The sequence below is a fragment of the Macaca thibetana genome, chromosome 12 (genome assembly GCF_024542745.1).
Source record: "Macaca thibetana thibetana isolate TM-01 chromosome 12, ASM2454274v1, whole genome shotgun sequence".
NCBI classification, from domain to species: domain Eukaryota; kingdom Metazoa; phylum Chordata; class Mammalia; order Primates; family Cercopithecidae; genus Macaca; species Macaca thibetana.
In genome coordinates this window covers 70597056-70620133 of record NC_065589.1, presented here as the reverse complement: position 1 = coordinate 70620133, position 23078 = coordinate 70597056, and the positions used below count along the sequence as shown (strand labels likewise).

Sequence of the window (23078 nt, the reverse complement as noted above, 5' to 3'; positions counted from 1 at the left end):
ATCATTTCCAGCCAAGGACTTATATCCTAAAGGAAGTCAGAGGTAATCGTGAGGCTTTTGAAGTTTCTCATGCATGATGGTTGAATGACTGAGTGAATGAATGAATGGGATAAAGAGTGAGAGGATGCCTAGAAGCGTAGAATGCTGGAACTAAAAGGGAACCTCGTGGTCACCCAGTACAACCCTGCACTAGTTATTCATAGCTGCATAACAGATCACTTCAAGTTTCAGTAGCTCAAAACAACAATAATCATTTACTATTTCTCTCCTGATTTCTCTGGGTCAGGATTTCAGAGCAACTTGGTTGGATAATCCTGTCTCGAAGTCTCTTATATGGTTACAGTCAGGTGTTAGCTGGGCTGCAGTCATCTGAAGGCTTGACTGGGGCTGGGGGCTCTGATTTCCCAGGTGGCTCACTCATACAGCTGGCCAGTTGGCATGGGCTGTTGGTGGGAAGTTTCAGCTCCTCTCCATGTGGGCCTCTTCATAGGGCTGTGGGTGTCCTCTGGTGTGGCAGACAGCTTTCCCTTGGGCAAGTGATGCAAGAGAACAAGCCAGAAGCTGCAATGTCTTTTATGACCCAGTGTTGGATGTCACATGCCATCACTTAAGCAACCTTCTGTTGTTCAGGCAGCCCTGGTATGATGCGGGAGGGAACTACATAGGGTGCGAACACCAAGCCAGGATCACCAGGACTGTCTTGGAGGCTGACTACCACAACCCCTTCTCTTTCTTTTTCTTCCAGTTTTATTGAGATATAATTAACAAACAAAATTGTGTCTATCTAAGGTATATAATGTGATGACTTGATAAGTGTATATATTTTGAAATGATTACTACAGTCAAGTTACTTAGCCCATCTATCATTCACATAGTTATTATTTTTGCGTGTGTGGTGAGAACATTTAAGAGCAACTCTCTTAGCAAATTTCAAGTATACAATACAATATTATTAATTATAGTCACAATGCTGTACATGAGATCCCCAGAACATATTCATCTTATAACTGATAGTTTGTACTTTTTGACCAACATCTCCCCATTCCCCGTACCTTCTGTATGTGAGTTCTCCATGAGTTTGACTCTTTTAGATTATAAATATAAATGAGATCATGCAGTATTTGTCTTTCTCTGACTTATTTCATTTAGCATCATGCCTTCCAGGCTCATCCATGTTGTTACAAATGATAGGATTTCCTTCTTTTTGTGGCAGAATAATGTTCCATAACATAAGTATATCATGGAACATAATATTTTAAGACAGATAAAAAGGGTAAAAGAAATAAAATAGATACATATATATTCACCACCCAGTTCAAGAAATAAAAGAGTATCAATTCAGTTGACCCCCCCATATACCTGCCCTGATTGCATCTCCCTCTTCCTCCATCCCTTTATCCTTAGGAAACCATGTTCTGAATTTTGTGTTTAGGCTGCTATGCATTCTTTTATACTTCCACTACAAGTTTATGTATCTTTATATGTGGTGGTGTTTGGCATATTTTGAAACTTTCTGTATGGCATCATCCTGTATGATTCTTTTGCAACCTTCTCTTTTTATTCAGAACTATATCTGTGATATCCATCTATGCTAATCTGTAGAGCTCTAATGTATTTTTTTATTTACATTTTTATGTTTCAAAGGCAAGGTCTCATTCTGTAACCCAGGCTGGAGTGCGGCAGTGTGATCATAGCTCATGCAACCTCAAACTCCTGAGCTCAAGCAATCCTTCTTCCTCAGCCTCCCAAGTAGCTGGGACTACAAGCTAATTCATTTATTTTAATGACTATACAAGTGGTCCCCAACTTACAGTGGTTTGACTTTGGATTTTTAAATTTAGGATGGTATGAAGGCAATATACATTCATTATGCTCCTCGACTTACAATGAAGTTACATCTAGTCAAACCCATCATAAATTGAGAATATTGTAAGTTGAAAATGCACTCCAGATATACGATATTTTCAACCCAATCATGGGTTTATTAAGATGTAATCCCATCATAAGTTGAGGAGCATCTATATAGTATTTCATTGTATGAACACATAATAATTTGTTTATCCATTCTCCAGCTGATGGACATTCAGGTTGAATATAATTGTTTTTGCAGTTACACACAATAATTACTACAAGTGTTCTTGTAAACTCTCCTTGTACCCTGGTACAAGAGTTTTTCTAGGGTATAGTTCTAAAGATGGAATGGATGGATCATATGATATGCACAGCTTCAGTTTTACTCAGTCGTGTCAGTTTGTTTTCCAAAATGGTTGCACTCGTTTGTACGACTACCAATAGTGATGGAATCCATTGCTCTTCGTTCTAGTAATGTTAAACTAAAAATTTCATGCACAGCTGATGGATATGAAACGGTATCTATTTATGGTGTTAATTTCCTTTTCCCTGACTATTAATGAGACCCAGCAATTTTTTTCCTCCCATTTGGCCATTTGGGTTTCTTCTTCTGAGCAATTTTTGCTTATATATTTTGCAAATTTTTCTATTACAATTTTTTTCTTATTCTTTTGAAAGAATTATTCATAGATCCTGGACACTACTTTTTGTCAGTTACGTATGTTGCCAACATTTTTTTCCTGTTTGATGCTTGTCCTTTTTACTTTTTTGTTGTCTTTGTTGAGATGCAATTAAATATATCAGTCTTTTCCTTTAGGGGTTGTTTACTATGGCAGAGACTACTGGTGTCCACTCAAATTCACCCCTTCTTTCTTTTATAGTAAAGTGAAGTGGACTGTGGCTGTGGAGTATGTCTGAAAGTAATGTGTGCAAAGTCTACCTCACTTGTATCAGAGGAAATCTGTTTCTAAATGTCCACTCTTTCTCCCTGCAGCGGCCTGAAATGGCAGCAACCAGAGAACCTGGGAAACCTCACACTGAGGTGCTCAGAGGTCCTGGCCCCCTGGATCTGCCACTACCTGCAACTGCTGGCCCGGAGGCCTTTGCTGAACTGGGACAGGGACATAACCTGGTTTTTTCAGCTGATGGATTATGGGGTCTCTCAGTTATTGCAGCTTAGCCTACTGAGGTCACAAAGATATTTTCTGTTTTCTTCCAAGCATTTGAAGTATTGCTTCTTACATTTGGGTCTTTAATCTGCCTGGAGTTGATTCTCATTATGGTCAAAAATTATACTTTTAAAAAACGGATTACCAACTGTTCCAGTACCCAATATTTTTCTTTTTTTCCCCCAGAAGAATGAGGCCCAGAGAGGTTAAGACACTTTATCAAGATCACACAGCTGATTAGTGAATTATAGGTTGTATGGAGAGCTGGCATTTATAATATTCTTCCCCAAAGCCTTACAAAGCAGGAATTATCATTAGTATTTGATTTTACATAGAAGAAAACCAATGCCATACTGACAAGGTGAGCGAGTCATCTCCATGCCGTGGCTCCTCCTGTTGTGCCCTTTTACTGTGTGACCATGCCATGGACAGATAATTAAACCTAATCGAATCTAGTAAGTATTTATTAAGCACCTCCCATATGCAAAGCTCTGTGATAAGTGCTGCAGGCACGCCAAGGTGAGTAAAACACAGGGACACAGCCACTGATCCAGGGACCTTAGAATCTGGTCAGGAGTAAGGGAGAGGTACTTCGGACTTTGAGAGAGAAAAAGAAGCTATGGGGTTTGGGATGTGTGTGTGAGGACATGTTCTGCTCAGGGGATGAAGAAAGTTCTTGTGATGTTTGAGAGCCCATCAGGCAGTCTGGGGGAAGAGTTTCCTGGGGCAAGGAACTGAACAAAAGCACACAGGCTGGGTTGGGTGCAGTACTCCTGGCACTGTAATTACACATGTAATCCCAGTACTTTGGGAGGCCAAGGTGGGTGGATCACCTGAGGTCAGGAGTTCAAGACCAGCCTGGCCAACATGGTGAAACCCTGTCTCTACTAAAATACAAAAATTAGCTGGGTGTGGTGGCACCCGCCTGTAGTCCCAGCTACTTGGGAGGCTGAGGCAGGAGAATCACTTGAACCCAGGAGGCGGAGGTAACAGTGAGCCAAGATCACACCACTGCACTCCAGCCTGGGTGACAAAACAAGACTCCATCTAAAAAAAGAAGAAAAAAAGAAAAGAAAAGAAAAAGAAAAAAGAAAGAAAAGCACACAGGCTGGAAAGCACAAGGCATGCTTAGGGTACAGGCAGGAGTTGAGTTTGATTGGAGCGAGGTTGGGTGAGGGGCTGTGGGAGGTGAAGCTGGACTGGACCCAGCTGCATCTACCATCCAGCTATTTCTATGAAATAGCAGTAATGGCGACCAGGTATGTGGGTACCTCAGGTTACAGGGATTGCAGGTAAAAAACGTGTGGGAGTCAGTAAAATCATTTTTGCTTCAATCACCTTTTACAATGTTAGTAAAAAGTCTATATCACTGTATTTGGGTAGGGTTTTCGAACTTTATAGGACCTTATATGAAAAGCAATTCAGGAGGTAGCAAAAGACGTTATCATCTTAGGAGTCCTTTCCCAGAGCCACCATCACGTCTTGTGGAGCTGGCATTGTGTGTGTCCATTCACAGACCCTGAGAGACATGGCTACATCTCAAGCTTACCATCAGTTCCTTTCAGCAGAGTTTCATAGCTCTCTGAATTTCTCCACCATCCTGTACTTATAAACTCTATAACTTGACTGGTATTCTTCAGAAAAAGCCTTCTTCATTGTTAGGCCCCCAAAGCCTGTGTCCCCTGCCGGGCACAGGACAGGTGCTCACACACATTTGGGGAATGAGTAGCAGATGTTAGGAGGGACTAAGGAATGAATTCCTCAATGCTGCATGTGGTGACTGCTGTGGGGCAGCTGTGCACAGGACAGGCAAGACAGGGTACCCACGTGACTGCCCCATGCTGACGTGGCAGGAGGCTGGAAAGAATTCCCGAAACTCTTTTGTTTATTTGTTCATTTATTTATTTATTTATTTGAGATGGAGTCTCACTTTGTTACCCAGGCTGGAGTGCAATGGTGTGATCTTGGCTCACTGCAACCTCTGCCTCCTGGGTTCAAGCGATTCTCCTGCCTCAGCCTCCCGAGTAGCTGGAATTACAGGTGCTCGCCACCATGCCCAGCTAATTTTTGTATTTTTAGTAGAGACGGGATTTCACCATGTTGGCCAGGCTGGTCTCAAACTCCTGACCTCAGGTGATTTGCCTGCCTCGGCCTCCCAAAGTGCTGGGGTTACAGGCATGAGCCACTGCCCCCGGCTGAGTTTCTGAAACTCGGCATTAATTCCGATCCACACCCAGGTGCTGTCACAGACAATTGGCCTATACAACATAGAGGTTTATTTCTCTTTCATGTCAAAGTCTGAGGCAGTCTGCAGCTTGGCTTGCTAGAGTTTCAGAGACCTAGGCTCCTTGTACTCTGTGACTCTGCCATCCTAGGGGGTGTCGCCTTACCCACAAATTGCTCCATCACATCCACATTCTAGGCAAAAAGAACGGGGAGAGGAGGAAGGGAAGGACATGATCCTTGTATTAAGGGCACACCTTGGAGGTGCACATATGTCTTCTGCTCACACCCAGTTAGCCAGAACCTAGTCATGTGGCTACTCCTCGCTGCAAAGGAAGACGGGAGATGTGTACTTTTGTTCTGGATGGCCAGTACCAATTAAATGATCCAAGTTATGGATTATTCCACAGAAAGGGAGAATAAATATCTGTGAACAACTTGCCATTTCCACCACAAGCTGATTTTACCTAATGTAGTTCAGATGCATGTACCCAAGTAGGCAGAGAGGCAGATGGTCTAGTCTGGTTGGATAGAAAGGATTTACTTGAATACCTGTTTCAGTGTTGGGAAAAAGTCACAGCCTGCAATGCACCAAAAGTAGCATTGTCTTCAAATACAAAGATCAGTGGCTGTTCTTGTTAGTTTGGTTTGGTCGTTATGAATCTTCCAGCACCTCCCAAGAGTAAAGGAAATGGTCAGTCGCATATGCTGGTGCGTCACGACCTTAAGAGCAATAGTGACCTGAAGGAGGAGAAACAGCGTTTTGGAACTCGTGTAAGTGTATGATTCGACGTATTCCTTTTTAAGTAATTGGCCCTCTCATGACATTTTTTACTTGATGGGGCACAGCACAACCAGTATTGGTAGTTGTCCACCCAATCTGGTCTTCTCTTCCTCCCAGGTATATGACTAGCTACGATTCCACATGGTGGAATTTCATGCTACCATTAAAAATGTACACTGTTGAAGAAAATGTATTGAAGTAGGGAAATGCTCACAATATAATAATAAGTGCAACAAAGGAGAATATTCAGGGGCCTGTAGGCCTTCTGTGAGCTGAGTCTCTCCAACCCCCTACTCTGACCCCATTTCCGACCACATTGCCCCTTATTCACTCCACTCCAGCCACCCTAGACTCCTGAATGTTTCTCCAACATGTCCAGTCTTTGCAGCCCTGGGACTTTGCTCTTGCTGGTTCCCTGTCCGAAACAGTGCCCTGAGATACTGCATGGCTGCTCCTTCACTTTCTTCAGTCTCTGTTTGCATCTCACTTTATCAGCAAGATGGTCCCTAACTAGTTCGTATAAAGATAGTAACCTCGCCTCACCTGACCTGCTGTACCCCATGCTCCATGCCCTTTTACCCTGCCTCATTTTTATCGATACCCTTTATTGCTGCCTGGCACATGACATACACTCGTGTTTATTCATTTGTCCTCTATCTTCCCATGAGGAGTGCAGCTCTCTGAGGACAGGAACTTTGTTCATTGCTGTATCTGTAGCACATGGTAGGCCATCAATCAATATTGTGAGATAGATGGACAAGATATGTGACTATGATCAACCATAGTCTAAGACTTTTGTACAAAAACCTCATTCAGACGAACGAGGAGGTGATATTCCAAATGTTAACTGTGGTTGCTCTTGGATGGCTGGATTGTTGATTATTTTGATTTTTTCATTATACTTTTCTACAGTTTTGAAACTTTTATGGTAAATATGTTATAATGAGAGCGAAATCAGTATGTTTTTATTATTTTAAAATTCCATTATTTACAAAAATCACTAATACCTATGCTGACCAAATGTTCAAGATTGTAGAACAATTTTTTTTTTTTTTAAGAGAGAGTCTTGCACTGTCACACAGGCTGGAGTGCAACGATGTGATCAGAACTCACTGCAGCCTCTGACTCCTGGGCTCAAGTGATCCTTCTGTCTTGGCCTCCTGAGTACCTGGGACTATAGGTGTACACCACTACACCCTGCTAATTTTTTAATTTTAATTTTTTACAGACAGGATCTCACTATGTTGCCCAGGCTGGTATTGAATGCCTGGCCTCAAGCAATCCTCCCAAAGTGCTGGGATTACAGGCATGAGCCATCACACCCAGCTGCAATTCTATTTTTTTTTTTTAGAAGTTCTCACTTTTTCCATTTGACAAATCTGGTGACTCTTCCACAGAGCTATATTTTATCAGCTACTGCCTCCTGGTACTTCCTTCCTCTGCCTGTTCCACTTCAAGCACCTCGAGGCTGCGGAATTTCTTTCTGGGCTCTATGTCATTTGCAAAAGAGGCTTATTACTCTCTGCATCTAGTGTGTTTGGCCCAGCGCCAGAGAGATCTGCCAAGCCTTCCTTCTCCTTCTCCTCCCCAGTCCAGCCTCTTCCTGGAGTTCCTTCCTGCGACCTGCAGTGCCAGGTGCTGGGGGAGATGAGGGAGTGGCCTTTCAAGTCCCTCAGGCCTCCAAGGCAGAAGGTGAAGGTTACTTGAGGGGATTAGCTGAAAACAGAGGAGCCTGATTTGGGACAATGCATTAATTCCTGAAGAGAGTTTATCACAAGAGCTACCTCCAAAAAGTCCCACCTGCATAGGAATCCGCAGCTAGCCCTGAGAGGAAAACGTATCCCTACGGCCCTGTGAACTGAAAGAGTCTTTCCTTAAAAGGGAAGTGATTCTTGGCTCAAAACCTTAGGGTTCCCTTTATGGACCCCCTCGCATTTCTTCCTAGTGTGGAATACCCAGCTGCACAAGGTGAACCAAGGGTTATCATTCAGAACAGTCACTATTGTTTCACTTGCCACAGCACCTCATTTATTTAAAAATAATGATCTAAGTACAAAGAATAGCCATCCTCTTGAAAACCAGACGCACATCCATAATGACCAGCGGGTGCACAGGCCTGGGCTTGAAGGAAGGAAATCATCAGAAGCAACAGGATAATGCTCCTCCCTCAGGGCATGGGTGGTGGTGAGCATTTTCAAGGTGAGGTGGACAACATTCAGTTATTATTTATAGACCCAGTGGCGAGGGCTTTGGGGCTGCTGGGAATCCTGTGGCAGTCGGGGACAGCACGGGCTTTGTTTGAGCAAAGATGCCTATGTGCTGGGTATTGGGATGGAGTACCCGCCCCAGGCCAGCAGCTCCAGCGCAGGCCCGGGAGGAAGGCTTCCTCTTGCTGGCATCTTTTTTTTTTTTTTTTTTTTTTGAGACGGAGTCTCGCTCTGTCGCCCAGGCTGGAGTGCAGTGGCTGGATCTCAGCTCACTGCAAGCTCCGCCTCCCGGGTTCACGCCATTCTCCTGCCTCAGCCTCCCGAGTAGCTGGGACTACAGGCGCCCACCACCTCGCCCGGCTAGTTTTTTGTATTTTTTTAGTAGAGACGGGGTTTCACCGTGTTAACCAGGATGGTCTCGATCTCCTGACCTTGTGATCCGCCCGTCTCGGCCTCCCAAAGTGCTGGGATTACAGGCTTGAGCCACCGCGCCCGGCCTTGCTGGCATCTTAAACATGGCTTGCCATAGCAATAGTTGTGCCTTCTTAGAATGTGCAGCAGTGTGCTTAGGAATCCTGGGTGTCTCTGAACCACAGCTGCCCAGAAAAGAACTTCAACATGCACCCTTTGTCCTAGGCCAATCTCTACTTCCATTTCAAAATCCACAGACCTCCAAATTGGGTCCCTCCTCCACGGCCTGAACACAGTGGGTGTGTCTTTATCACTCTCCATATTGTATGAGAATGATCAGATCAGGTGTCTGTTTCCCCTCCTAGAGAGCAGAGTCCTTAGAGGTAGGCACCTGGTGTTAACTCATATCTGTAGATCCAGTGCCAGACACACATAGGTGCTCAATTAATAGTTCATCAATAGATTTGTGGAGTCTGTCTTTCAAAAGCTCATTTTAAAACATTCCAAATGATAGTGATTCCTTAGAAGAGTTGCTTTCCTTTTCTTTTCTTTTTTTTTTTTTTTTTTGTTTGAGACAGAACCTTGCTCTGACACCCAGGCTGGAGTGCAGTGGTGCGATCTCGGCTCACTGCAACCTCCACCTCCCGGGTTCAAGCCATTCTCCTGCCTCAGCCTCCCGAGTAGTTGGGACTACAGGCGCCCGCCACCACACCCGGCTAATTTTTTGGATTTTTAGTAGAGACAGGGTTTCACCGTGTTAGCCAGGATGATCTCGATCTCCTGACCTCGTGATCCACCTGCCTCGGCCTCCCAAAATGCTGGGATTACAGGCGTGAGCCACTGTGCCTGGCTGTTTTCCCTTTTCTTTTGAGACAGGGTGTCGCTCTGTTGCCTAAGCTGGTGTGCAGTGGCGCAATCATAGTTCATGGCAGCCTTACCTTCCTGGGCTCAAGTATCCTCCTACCATGCCTGGCTAATTTTTACATTTTTTGTAGAGACAGGGTTTTGCCATGTTTCCCAGGCTGGTCTCAAACTCCTGAGCTCAAGCAATCCGCCTGCCTTGGCCTTCCAAAGTGCTGGGATTATAGGCATGAGCCACTGCCTCTAGCCTGGAAAAGTTTTTTATTTAGGGCAACATTCATGGGGCTATTTCTCAGGAATTATCTACTTCTGAATCTTTAAATGCTGAAGTGGGAGGGGATCTCTAGGTCATCAGGACACTCAGGACCTCAGATGGGGTTTGTTAGTATTATTTGATATAATGATTATCACAATGGAAATTTCTTATATCTTCAACACTTCACAATTTATTATTTATTTATTTTTACTTATTTATTTGTCTATTTATTTTTGAGATAGAGTCTTGCTCTGTAGCCCTAGCTAGAGTGCAGTGGCCTGATCCTGGCATACTGCAGCCTTGGACTCCTGGGCTCAAACAGATCCTTCCACCTCAACCTCCCAAGTATCGGAGACTACAGGTACATACCACCATGCCCTGCTAATTTTTAAATTTTTTGTAGATACAGGGTCTCACTGTGTTTCCCACGCTAATTTCAAACTCCTGGGCTCAAGTGATCTGCTTTGGCCTCCCAAGTGCCGGGATTACAGGTATGAACCACCATGCCTGGCCTACTTGACAATTTAAAAACCTTTCAATTTTATTGTCACATATTGTCATGTGTACCTTTGATCTCTATGGCATAATCTGGGGAGACATATTTTTAAATCTTAAAAAAATCAGATGACCTTGGCAAAATGTGGTGGCTCACAATTTTGGGAGGCTGAAGCTTGAGCCCAGGAGTTCAAGACCAGCCTGGGCACCATAGTGAGAACTCATCTCTATTTAAAAAAAAGAAAAAGGAAAAGCTGGGTGTGGTGGTATGCTCCTATAGTCCCAGCTGCTCAGGAGGCTGAGGCGAGATGATAGATTGAGCCCAGGAGTTTGAGGCTGCAGCGAGCTGTGACCACGCCACCATACTCTAGCCTGTGCGACAGAGTGAGACCCTATCCCAAAAAGAAAAAAAAAAGCAGATAGGTTTTGTGACTTGTCTGAAAGCCATATTTTTAGAATTAAGCACCAAGTTGCATGCACTGAACACATTTATTGCATGCCTACTATATGCTAGGCACCATAGAAGGCACTGGAGATACAGAGATGGAAAATCAGGATCCTTCTCATATTCAGGGCGTCGATACAAAGTGATGAGGACTCTATTAAAGGTGCCATTAACGGCTCTGGGAGCAATAAGCAAGAGGGCTTGATAATGCCTGGAGAGATGTGAGGGAGGTGTTAGACCAAGGTGATGGTAATGTGGATAAAGATGGGGATGGTGATGATCTCCTCAGCAATATACAGTGCTTCCAGGTGCCAGGCACTGTTCTGGGTGTTTGCACATATTAATTGACTTGATCCTCACAACTCCCTTATAAGATAGGGGCTCTTAATATTTCCATTTTACAGATGAGGAAAAATGAGGCATGCAGAGAGTAGGTAAATTGCTCAAGATTGCACCAGCAAGTGGTGGAGATCGTCTACTATTTATTGCGTTTCTGAAACTCAAGAGCAAAACAGCAATGATAATATTGGCAAAGAATGGGGTCATCTGCTGCCGCCAAAACCCACTTTCCCTGGTCCCCCTCCTGAGGTGCAGCCCATTTATTTCTTGAGCCAGTCCTTGAGTTTGGCAGGGCCCTTCCTGTCCACATGGTGGACCTGGTTTGTGGCACTGGCCCCACGTATCCAAACGGTCCACCGTGGATAGAGGGTCACGGTGAAGATCCAGGATTTCAAATCAGACAAACTTGGGCTGGACTTCTGGTTCTGTCCATTCTCAGCTATATGGCCTCTGAGCCTTAGCTTTACCATCTATAAAATAGAGATAACCGTCATGTCTGTGCCTCTATGGCCTCTAGCTTACCCCAAACCCCTCGCACAAGACGAGGCCCCTGAACTAAACAGACACTGAAAAGAAGCCAACCTGGAGTCTGCGGAGCTCGCTGGCATGATTGGAGCCATTGTTCGGTTGCTGGGGAGGGCATTCTGGAAGAGAGGGCAGAGGGCTGCAGCGCCTTCGGTAGACATCTGCCTCAGAGATTTCCTCTGCCTTGCTGTTTGGAGACATAAGCTTTTCCTTCAGAGGCTGGAGTAAGTGGAGTTGAAAGAAACTACTTCATGGAAACAACAGTTGTGACTGGCAGGAGGGCTGGCAAGAGTCCAGGAAGTGGGCTCAGCCCAGGGTTGCGTCCCTGGGGTGTACCTCAGAAAACCTCGGGCCAACTGCATGCTCTCTGTTTATTCAGGGGTTTCCTCACTGAACCCTCTGAGGAAACAGCTTTGGAAGGAAAGGGAAAACATATGAGTGAGACAAGGTACTCAGTGGCCCAACGGAGCCCAAGTGGCTGCCTACAAATTGGCTACTACCTTGATACCAAGGGGAAGAGGATCCCTCCAGTTCTTGCCCTTATGGGCTCAGGGCCAGTTGTATAGTGCCAGGCCCTTGTGAGTGGCTGGCCTATGGCCACTGCCTTCTGGGCGGCCTGGTACCTTTAGGGAGGTCCATTCACTCTTCCAGGCCTTTCAGGCCCCTTCAGTGGTTTCTGAGAGGGATTGACTTGCCTGTTTGTAACAGAAATATCCATCTCTTCACTCCCTTTGCTCCACCTCTTCTTTATCTGTGGTGGGAAGAGGTTTTTAAAGCATAAAAATATATTGAATTATGCTGTGAATGGTTATAAGATGAGCAGGCGAGATGTTTGTTTTTCTAATGAGGGCTTTACTTGGAAAAAAGAATTGACTTGGCGCGGTGGCTCACACCTGTAGTCCCGACACTTTGGGAGGCCGAGGCGGGTGGATTGCCTGAGATCAGGAGTTCGAGACCAGCCTGGCCAACATGGTAAAACCCACGTTTCTACTAAAAATACAAAAATTAGCCGGGCATGATGGAGAGCGCCTGTAATCTCAGCTCAGGAGGATGAGGCAGAAGAATTACTTGAACCCTGGAGGCTGAGATTGCAGTGAGCTGATATCACACCACTGCACTCCAGCTTGGGTGACAGGACAAGACTTCGTCTCAAAAAAAAAAAAAAAAAAAAAGTGCCCCTTTCCCAGAACAAAGGGCAGGCTTCAGGGACCTCATGGCTGTGAGGTCTTGGTGATGCTGGTGATAAGGTAGGTAGGCACGAACAAAGCTGAGGGTGAAAGTAGCGGGGGAGACTAAGGAGGCAGGACTTGCTGATATTGAGTTTGATCCCATATGGACTGCAGTAAATCCATCCTTACTGGAAGTCCCTACTTATTGGAAATTATTTTACCATCCTCTGGGCACTCCGCTACCTGCGATCAGCTATGGGAAACATTGGGTTCTTTCTGGAATTGGACTGTGGTGTCTAGGGGAGGGTGGAACAGCACAGTCTCTCTTGATTCAACAGCCCTGGTATCTCCCACATGCCAGCACCATGCTTCATGCGAGAAGAGACCAAGGAGCTGAGTGCCTCACGCTCTTGCTGAGGAGACAATGTCCACAGTAACAGTCACGGCAGTGACTGAAGGGTGATAGAAGTGAGAGCCTCCGGTGGGGGTGGTCAAGAGAGGCTTCACGGAGAGGCAGGTCTTCCCCTGGCCTCCAAGAATGGCAGGACAGAAATGGAATGGGATGCGGTGCCCGGCCAGGGAGAGGATCTCCAGGTGCACAGCTGTCTAGAGCTGGTTTTGAGTGTGGCTGTAGCAAGGTCTCTGAGGGAGAGCTTAACTCTGCCTTGAGATCCTTCTTTCACCATGGACTACTGGCCCTTGATCAATCAGTGCACACGACTGGCCCCAGGACTCAAGGCTAAACTGAAGGGCCTGGGCCCGCCTGGGTTTGAGGGCCCAGGAGACTCTCTGGACTCTGGGCTTCTTGGCATCCTGTTACAGAAGTACCATTTATACATTTATATTGAAAAATAAGTGCAACGGAGGGAGATGTGATGCCCTCAGCAAAGCTCAGAAAGACTTTTCTGGTTGAAGAAATAAGCATTGCACATACCACAAGTGCAAAGCCTTCTGCCCAGACCCTTTGCTGGAAAGCTGTGCTGAGCAGAGGGCAGGTGGTTGTGGTGCAGGCGGGGCTGCGATCGGCTGGGCTCAGTATGCAGCAGTGTTCTGAAAGTGTGGGTTCTGCTGGTGCCCAGATGGCTTCGGGATGCCTGATAAACCTCTCCAGCTCCTATTTCCAGGTCTGTAACCCTCTTACTGCCTCCTTCAAGGGCTTCCACTAGAGGCGGCATAACGTGGCCTGGACTGTTCTACTCTGGGCCTCACCTCCTACTCCACCCACCTTGTTTATCTGACCTTCTTCCCACGGGGACATTAAACCTCCCAGAAATATTAACGTATTTGATTTTTTTCTCTTTTGTAGCTATTTTAAAAATTTTCTCCTTTTTGTTGTCTCCTTTAAGAATTTATAGGAAAGAAGGATCTTGGAATGGTTGGTGCAGATGAGAAAACATTGGGAGCTTGTTACAACGTCAGGAGATTTGGAAGAAGAAATACTTCTTTTCCCTTTGTCATTACAGCCAATGGAGAAACAGTTTACAGGCATTCCGAGAAATATGAGCAATGTGGAGGGATTTAGGTAGCTCAGTAGCAGGATGCATCCTATACATACCTTATAAGGTATACTGTAGAAATCTTCACCAGAAGATTTTATAAGTAATCAGGAATATCATTTTGAAATGAGAAAAATGTGCCAGAGATGGGTCTTACACTATTTTAGCTAGGATTTGCTACGATATCTACAGTGTACGTGGCAAAGTTGGTGTCAGAACGGAGAATACTCTGATCTATAGGATCCAAGGGGAAGAATCCAGAGAGGAAGGATTTTTCACCAGTTGAACAGTGGTCCTTGGGTCCAGTGCTTGATTCTGCTTTAATAAGACCATTATTGCCATGTTCTCCTACACTGTGGACTGTTTATAATTTACAAAGTGTGCTTCTAATAACACATTTAATGTGTGCTCTGATAACACATTATTCCATTTCTAGGTTTCTTTTTGAGATCTGAGCATGTTTAACTCAATTTCTCTGTGTAGGATCTGTGTTAAGGTCTTTGCATGTTTATTTTCTATTTCCAACTGGAAAAGTCTTTTTAGCAGAATCTTTTCTTTATCTTCCTTTTATTTAAAAAAAAATCAAAATTAAGCTTTTTCAATGCAAATTTTCAGAAAAATAGCTATCTTTTCCATTGCCACATTGTGCTGAGAACACGCATGTCTTGACTCTGCCTCTACTTTTCAACACATGGCAGCTACCTTGGTTCAGGTTCTTATCATCTCTTTCATTATTGTAATTACATGGCTACTTTTCTTACCTCCATTCTCATTCTCCTTCCTATCCATCAACCACAGTATTGTTAAACTGAACTTTGAAAGTACAGATCTAAGAAAGTTGACGACACACAGCCAATGATGTGTAGAAGCAAGCAATCTCATAGATGTTGTGGGAATGAATTAGCGTAGCTTCTTTGAAAGGCAATATAGTAATGTCTATCAAAGGTACAAGTATGGGCGGGCACTTTTGACTCAAAGTTCCACTTCTAGGAAATTATTTTACAGATATTCTTGTACCTGAAAAGATGTATGTGTAAGGATGTTTGTTACGGCATTGTTTATAATGACAAGATATTGGGAACAAGGTAAAGGACCATTGGTAGGAGCTACTGAGTTGGATAATGGAATTTGCAAAGGCCATCTACTGGTTGCTACTCTAGCACTCATTCCCTCATGCCCCTCCTAAGGGTTGATTGGTGTTGACCTCACTCTTATCTCCAGGGGTGGACACCAACTGGTGGAAGCCACTCACTCAGTCCATCATATTTCCCTGGCCACAGTAACTGTTTCATATATAATGACATGTTGTCTAATTAGAATTTATCAGAATGGATATGAGGCTTGAAACAGTTGTAGCCAATGGGTAAATCCTGGAGCTTCCGGGAGGCCTGAAGATGGAGACACTCATGGAATCATAGCCTGCTGATGTCAAGCTGGGTGGCATGCTGACATTGGGTGAATTCCCTTTTGGTTTTGGTTTTAACTGGTGAGAAGTGAGTTGTCTTTCACAATAAAGACCCTAAGTGCTAAAAACAAACAAACAAACAAACAAACAAACAAAAAAGTGGCCGTGAAAGAAAATTAGGTGGATCTTCTTGTGTCCATGTGTATGGTATCTGTGATACTTTATAAAATAAAGGTATTATACAATGAATATAGAATATATTCTCTTTTACATAAATAGAAAGCTGTGAAAATGGGTGAGTGCCTATGTGTACACGTGTATGTGTGTGACGTGTATAAATGGCCTCAGCTAGCCTATGTAGTACCTTTGTTTTCTGTGTTTTTTTCTTTTCTTTTTTTTGAGACAGAGTCTTGCTCACTCTGTCCCCCAGGCTGGAGTGCAGTGGTGCGATCTCGGCTAACTGCAACCTCCGCCTCCCAGGTTCAAGCGATCCTCTTGTCTCAGCCTCCCAAGTACCTGGGACTATAGGCGCCCATTACCACACCCAGCTTATTTTTGTATTTTTAGTAGAGTCGGGGTTTCACCATGTTGGCCAGGCTGGTCTCGAACTTCTGACCTCAGGTGATCCATCTGCCTCGGCTTCCTAAAATGCTGGGATTATAGGCGTGAGCCACTGTGCCCAGCCACATGTAGTACCTTTGGACAAATTAGGAAAAATGTCCTCTCTGGTATATGCAGCCCCATGCCAGTGGCAAGCAAGTGTGCAATGGATTTTAACCTCCTCTAGTCCCCTTGACTGGTGGCCTCATGCAGTATACAACTTGCACAATAGGATGCTGTGGTTGTTTGTGTATAAATATATATGCCTGCCTATGATGCTTCTGGTTGGATATATGTAAAACTGGAAAGAAAGATTGCTTCTAGGAAGGGAAGACTGGGAGCTTGGTAGTAGGAGGTGAAAAGGAGGCTTATTCTCCATACCCCATTTGGAGAGTGTTTGAATGTTGTTACTATGTTCACAAATTGCTTTTCAAAACTAGTTTATTTAAATAAACAAAAGGAAAGCAAACAAAAAATGATGGGTTTGTTTTGTTTTGTTTAAACCGCAGGTTTGATCTCAGTTACTCCCTTACTTGAAGAAGGCTTTGATGATTCCTCAAGGAGAAATCCCAGGTACTTCTGCACATGATTCAAAGGTCCCTTACAACCGGCTTCAACCTGACTTCCAAGCCCTGTCTCTGGCCTCTCCCTTCCTTCACGCCGTGCTTCACTGAGATAGGAATGCTTGTGATTCACCTTACAAGTCAAGATGATTGGCCCCTCTGCCTTCACATATGCTGTTCCCTCTGCTGTTCCCCATGCTGCAGCCAGGGAGCTGCCCATCACCCCCAGGACCTTCCTGTCCTGGGTGCACCCATAGTGCTTTGTGCTTTCTCTTTCTTGCCACTTGCCACATTTTACTGTAATTATTTATTTATAATTACAAATATAAACCTGCTACTCTAGGAGTAAGCTGTTTGAGGGACCTGTGTCTCCCTGGACCTAAGACAGTCAGTGCTTGTAGCACAATGGGAAGAGGTGCCTCATGGCTCTTCCGTGAATGAATGGAGGTAGCTTCAGATTCCGGCTGTCTTTTTACTAAGCTGCTCTATCCCTTTCAGATTTCTTTTCTTTTTTCTTTCTTTCTTTTTTTTTTTTTTTTACAGCTGCAAATTCTTATCTATTTTTTGCCTCTCTGCCTAGTAGCAATTAACCAGGTTGTAGCAGATCTAGAGTTCCCAGCTCAGCCCAGATTGTGTTTCCTTGCTCTTAGCAGCTCAGGGGAATCTTTTTTCACTTCACGAAGGATGCATCTGAGATTCAGAGCAGGTCCAATGACCCTTTTATTAATTCTTAGTCTGCTTCGACACGCACAGTCTGTCATGAAGTATTCATCCAGTTCAGAATATTGAAAAAGCCGGGGAGAAGAGAAAGAGAAGGGAACTTGTGAAAATAGAGTCAGTCACTTGGGCATCTGTCCCACTCAGTAGTCTGCCTCCTTGGTGAACCTCTTAACCCAGAGACTTGTTCATGAGCTATTCCCATGGAGCCGTCTTTCCCTTTAAACAATAATCAGGCCCAGTAGAAACCTGCGACGAGTATATGAAATCAGCGAGGCTGAGACTTTCCAGGAAAGACTCAGTGAGGCAATGGCTCACTCGTTCACACAGAGGCACTGACCAGGCTTGCCCAGGGAGGACCAACCCACCTGGGGGCCGACCGTGGCCGGGAGCATCCTAGGTGATCAGGAAGACCTGATGGCGGTTGACCGACTGATGAATAAGGAAAATGATGAGCCACTAAACCTATTCTGGAGCAAGGATCGGTAGAGGGTGCTTGCTGTTGAGGTCTGGGGAAGATAAGGTGGCCAAGGAGTTGAACAGCAGGTTCAGGACTACTACTAACCTATATAGTGTCTTTGATTAAATCAGAAAAAAAAACAGCCCTCTGGGCTGAAAGGACCCCTAGAGCACAAGGCTTGCAAGTTGGAAGCACCTCTGTCCAAAGAAAGAAGGTTCATTACTCTGGGTAGACACAGCCCCAGGCCACCAGGCACCTAGATCCTGGCTCCCACTTGCCGTTTCAGTTGGTAGCCATTATATAGCACATCAACTGCACAGCCATACCTGTGGCCTACAGGGTATGGTAGCTCTGGGGACATTTAGAAAGGAAAGGTAAGAGAAAAGTGAACTGATTATGGGGAGCAGATTATAACTACCATTGTTTAGGGTTTTTTATTTTTAAACTGTGGAACTTCCTATCAGAATCACCTAAGATACTTGATGGTTAAGAACACATATTCCTGGGGCTCACTTCAGACCAACTCTATCAGACTCTTTGAATGGTAAGGTCCAGCAATCTGGATTTTTAACCAGCCCCCTAGGTGCTTCTAGTGCCCACTAAAGCTTAAGAACTGCTGGTGTGGCAACTGTTCCATCAGATGTCCCTAAGGCTGGGCGTGGTGGCTCAGCCTGTAATCCCAGCACTCTGGGAGGCTGAGGCGGGCAGATCACCTGAGGTCAGGAGTTCAAGACCATCCTGACCAACATGGTGAAACCCCGTCTCTACTGAAAATACAAAAATTAACCGGGTGTGGTGGCGGGTGCCTGTAGTCTCAACTACTCAGGAGGCTGAGGCGGGAGAATCGCTTGAACTCAGGAGAGGTGGAGCTTGCAGTGAGCTGAGATCGCACCACTGCACTCCAGCCTGGGTGACAGAGCGAGACTCCATCTGAAAAAAAAAAAAAAAAAAGCCTTGGATCTGTCCTTCTGGGAATCTAGAACTATCTGACTGGACCGAGAAAAAGCAATCCATCCACTCCCTGAGCTCTGCAGTATCCGCTCCTCACATGTCCTTGAGGCGTTTCCTGGAGGTTGCAGCTTTGGAGTTTGTGGCTGATGTAATTGTTTTTCCTGGCTCTGCTGCTTTGCTATTTCTCTCTTTTTTTTTTTTTTTTTTTTGAGACGGAGTCTTGCTCTGTTGCCCAGGCTGGAGTGCAGTGGCGCTATCTCGGCTCACTGCAAGCTCCGCCTCCTGGGTTTATGCCATTCTCCTGCCTCAGCCTCCCAAGTAGCTGGGACTACAGGCGCCCACCACCTCGCCCAGCTAATTTTTTGTATTTTTTAGTAAAGACGGGGTTTCACCGTGTTAGCCAGGATGGTCTCGATTTCCTGACCTCGTGATCCGCCTGTCTCGGCCTCCCTGCTTTGCTATTTCTAAGAAACACCTTTAAAAGTAGCAGCTTTTGGCCAGGTGCGGTGGCTCACACCTGTAATCCCAGCACTTCGGGAGGCCAAGGCGGGCAGATCACGAGGTCAAGAGATTGAGACCATCCTGGCCAACATGGTGAAACCCTGTCTCTACTAAAAATATGAAAATTAGCCGGGCGTGGTGGTGTGCGCTTGTAGTCCTAGCTACACAGGAGGCTGAGGCAGGAGAATCGCTTGAACCTGGGAGGCAGAGGTTGCAGTGAGCCAAGATGGCACCACCTCACTCCAGCCTGGGCGACAGAGTGAGACTCTTGTCTCAAAAAAAAAAAAAAAAAAAAAAAAAAAGTAACAACTTTTAGGATAAAAACTCTAGGAATCTTGAAACAGAGAGTAGTATGACTGATAATTCTACACTCACCTTTCCTTCTTTGGCTCCTCTCCTGTCTCCTGGTCCCATGATAGAGAATGTTTCAAGTTGATCCATTTCAAGGAAATTGCCTGGAGATGCTGCATTTTCATTCAGTTTTCAGCCTACATGAAGGTTAAGTTACATTTTTCTGAATTCCAAATGTCCAATTTGCTTTGTTGAACTGGGTATTTCTGCCATTTTGAGTAATGCTTGAAATATGAATGTGGGGCCAGGCTTTCATGCCTGTAATTCCAGCACTTTGGGAGGTTGAGGTGGGCAGAGCCCTTGAGCCCAGGAGTTGGAGATCAACCTGGGCAATGTGGTAAAACCCCATCTCTACAAAACACACAAAAAGTAGCCGGATATGGTGGTGCATGCTTGTAATCTCAGCTACTCGGGAGGCTGAGGTGAAGGATTGCCTGAGCCTGGGAGGTGGACGTTGCAGTGAGCTGAGATTGTGCCATTGTACTCCAGCTTGGATGACAGAGCAAGACCCTCTTTCTAAAAAATAAAAAAAAATTAAAAAAATAAAGAAATACAAATGTAATCAGCCCATGCCAGGCCATCTTTCTTTTATTTAGAGAGTTTTGCTGGAACAGTGAAATTTTCGCTGAAACCATAGTGCTTATAGGTTATGTTACAGACACCCACTGTTCTGGGCCACAGGGCAGTGCTTGCATACCTCCCTCCCTTGGGAGATGAGTCATTCATAGATGCTGTTCGTGTTGTTGCTTTTGTGCCAAGCAAGGTGCAAGATACACTAGTGTGAGAGGTTGAGCCCATGCCCTGACTTCAGGAATTTCATCTCAGCCCTTGTTGTGCAATATGGTAGCCACCAGCCATGTGTGACTATGGAGCACTTCAAATATCCTTAGTCCAAATGGAGATGTTCAGTAAGGGTAAAATACACGCTGGATAATGAGGACCTAGTAGGAGGAAAAAGCATGTATAATATCTCATGAGCAATTGTTTTATATTACATGTTGAAATAATATTTTGGATATACTAGATTAAATAAAATATTTTATTAAAATTAATTTCAGGCCAGGTGCGGTAGCTTATGCCTGTAATCCCAGCACTTTGGGAGGCCAAGGTGGGCAGATCACCTGAGGTCAGGAGTTCGAGAGCAGCCTGACCAACATGGAGAAACCCTGTCTCTACTAAAAATACAAAATTAGCTGGGTGTGGTGGTGCATGCCTGTAATCCCAGCTACTTGGGAGGCTGAGGCAGGATAATCCCTTGAGCGAGGGAGGTGGAGGTTGCAGTGAGCTGAGATCGCACCATTGCACTCCAGCCTGGGCAACAAGAGTGAAACTCCATCTAAAAATAATAATAATAATAATAATAATTTCATCTTTTTTTCTTCTCTAATGAGACTACTGGAAAATTCAAAATTAATATATGACTGGCACTATATTACTATTAGACCATACTTGTCTAGAGGGTGAGAAAGGTAAGTCCTTGATGGTCATGAAGCAATGTGATTACTGTTGGGACAGGGAAGGAGAGGGTGAGCTAGGAGCAGTTTGAAAGGGCCTTAACTCAGCCTTGGCAGCTAGGGAGAGGCTTCCGTGAAGAGGTGATATCTACTCCAGATGATGAGTAGGAGTGAAGTGAAGAGTGAGATGGTGAGGAGTGTAGGAGGCAGTGGGATGCAGTGTGTTTGGGGAGCTGTAAGCAGTTCAGCATGGCTGTCATGGAGTGTAGGGGAAGTAGGGAGAAATAGGCTGGAGGGGCAGGAGGGGCCAGGTCGTGCAGATGGGGAACTCTGTTTCTTTCTGCTGGGGCAAGCTATGATCCCCTTTTCCTGGAAATGGGATTGGAGTTGTTAGAGATGAATGGATATTTGGTTTCCTTTCCACCTGGCCTGGGCAACCGAGTTGGGGAGGAAATGCTCAGCAGTACTGAGGGTGGCTGAAAGTGTTTAAATTGTTGCCCCTTTTTCCAAGGGTAGAACTGATGAGTTAGAGCAATTCTTACCAATGAGATGAATTCTATCTTTATGGAAGTTGGAATATTTGGAATATTCCAAATATATTAATATTTTGAATATATTAGATTAAATAAGGTATTAAAATTAATTTCAAATTCAAATTAATTTTAAATTAATTTTATTTCATTAAAATTAATTAAAATCTGGAATATCCAGATTTTAGCCTATTTTATTTTCAGAGAAGGTGTGATTTGCAATAACAATGCTCTTAACAAGGATTACCATCATTATCATCTTCATCTCCATCATCATCATCCTTTTGAAGCAAAAGAATCCAAAAGGAGTAACAGGGCAGACATTTAAGGTCCAGAATTCTGTAGGGATAGTATAGCCCAGGTCATAAAGCAAGGATATTGTACCATTTAATCATATTTTAGGGTGCAATGCATCCAGAAGATAAAGGCCAAAGATTATACATCAAAGAACCACCAGAATCTTTCTGTTCTTGCAGGGAGCATCTTTACTCACATGGCTATAGTCATCGAAATTCCAACCAAGTAATAAACTAAATGCTTGAGTGTGGGACGTTCAGAAGTTTCACTTTTGTGTGTGGTTTGGCTTTGCTCTTAACACACAGGAAAATTGTTAGCATCTGAGAGTTCACTTGTCTGGATGTGGTTAGTTTGCACGTTGCCTTCCTTGCCTTGGGGTTTCTCTGGGGGAAGGTGGGAGGGCAGATTTTGTCCAGAGCAGTTTCCCACAGATGAATGTTCTTTGGCCCTGGAAGGCTCACAGTTGCATTACTTCTGGCTAAGAAGAGGAAGGGGGAGTTTTTAGACTATTGTTCATTTGTTCTTCCCATTTATTGAGCACTTACTATGTGCCAGGGCCTATACTAGTCACTGAGAATAGACAGATGAATGAAAGGAGAGCCCTTACTCCACTGAGTGAATAATCAGGTCAGAGAGACTAACATAGAATGAAGTAAGTTGGTTACGGTGTGGTTCAATGTTATAGGAAAGTTATGCACAGCAAGCTCTGCAAGCCCAAGGGAGGAAGACATTCAATTCCATGTGGATGGGGGAGAAAGGGCAGGAGAGTCTTCACCTAGGAGGTAACATTTCAGCTGGGTCCTGAAACATGAGCAGAAGAAGGCAGACACGGTGAGAAGGTTACCTGAGGTGGTATGAAAGCACAGGGCTTGCTTGGGGAGTTGTGGGCCTGTGCATAAAGTGTTGAGGGATGAGACTGGACAGATAGGGGCTGGAAGAGCCGGGAAGAACCTGGACTGGCATCCCTATGGATGTGGGCTTCTTCCAGGAGACTTTTTAGTTGGAGGGTGAAAGGACT

The 23078-nt window shown here is 44.7% G+C and overlaps 1 protein-coding gene across 1 annotated transcript in view; it reads right to left on the bottom strand.

The window, feature by feature from the left end:
• SLC25A12 (solute carrier family 25 member 12) overlaps positions 1-23078 on the bottom strand; it is a 671031-nt gene that overhangs the window by 531439 nt on the left and 116514 nt on the right. The gene's annotated exons all lie outside the window — the stretch shown is intronic.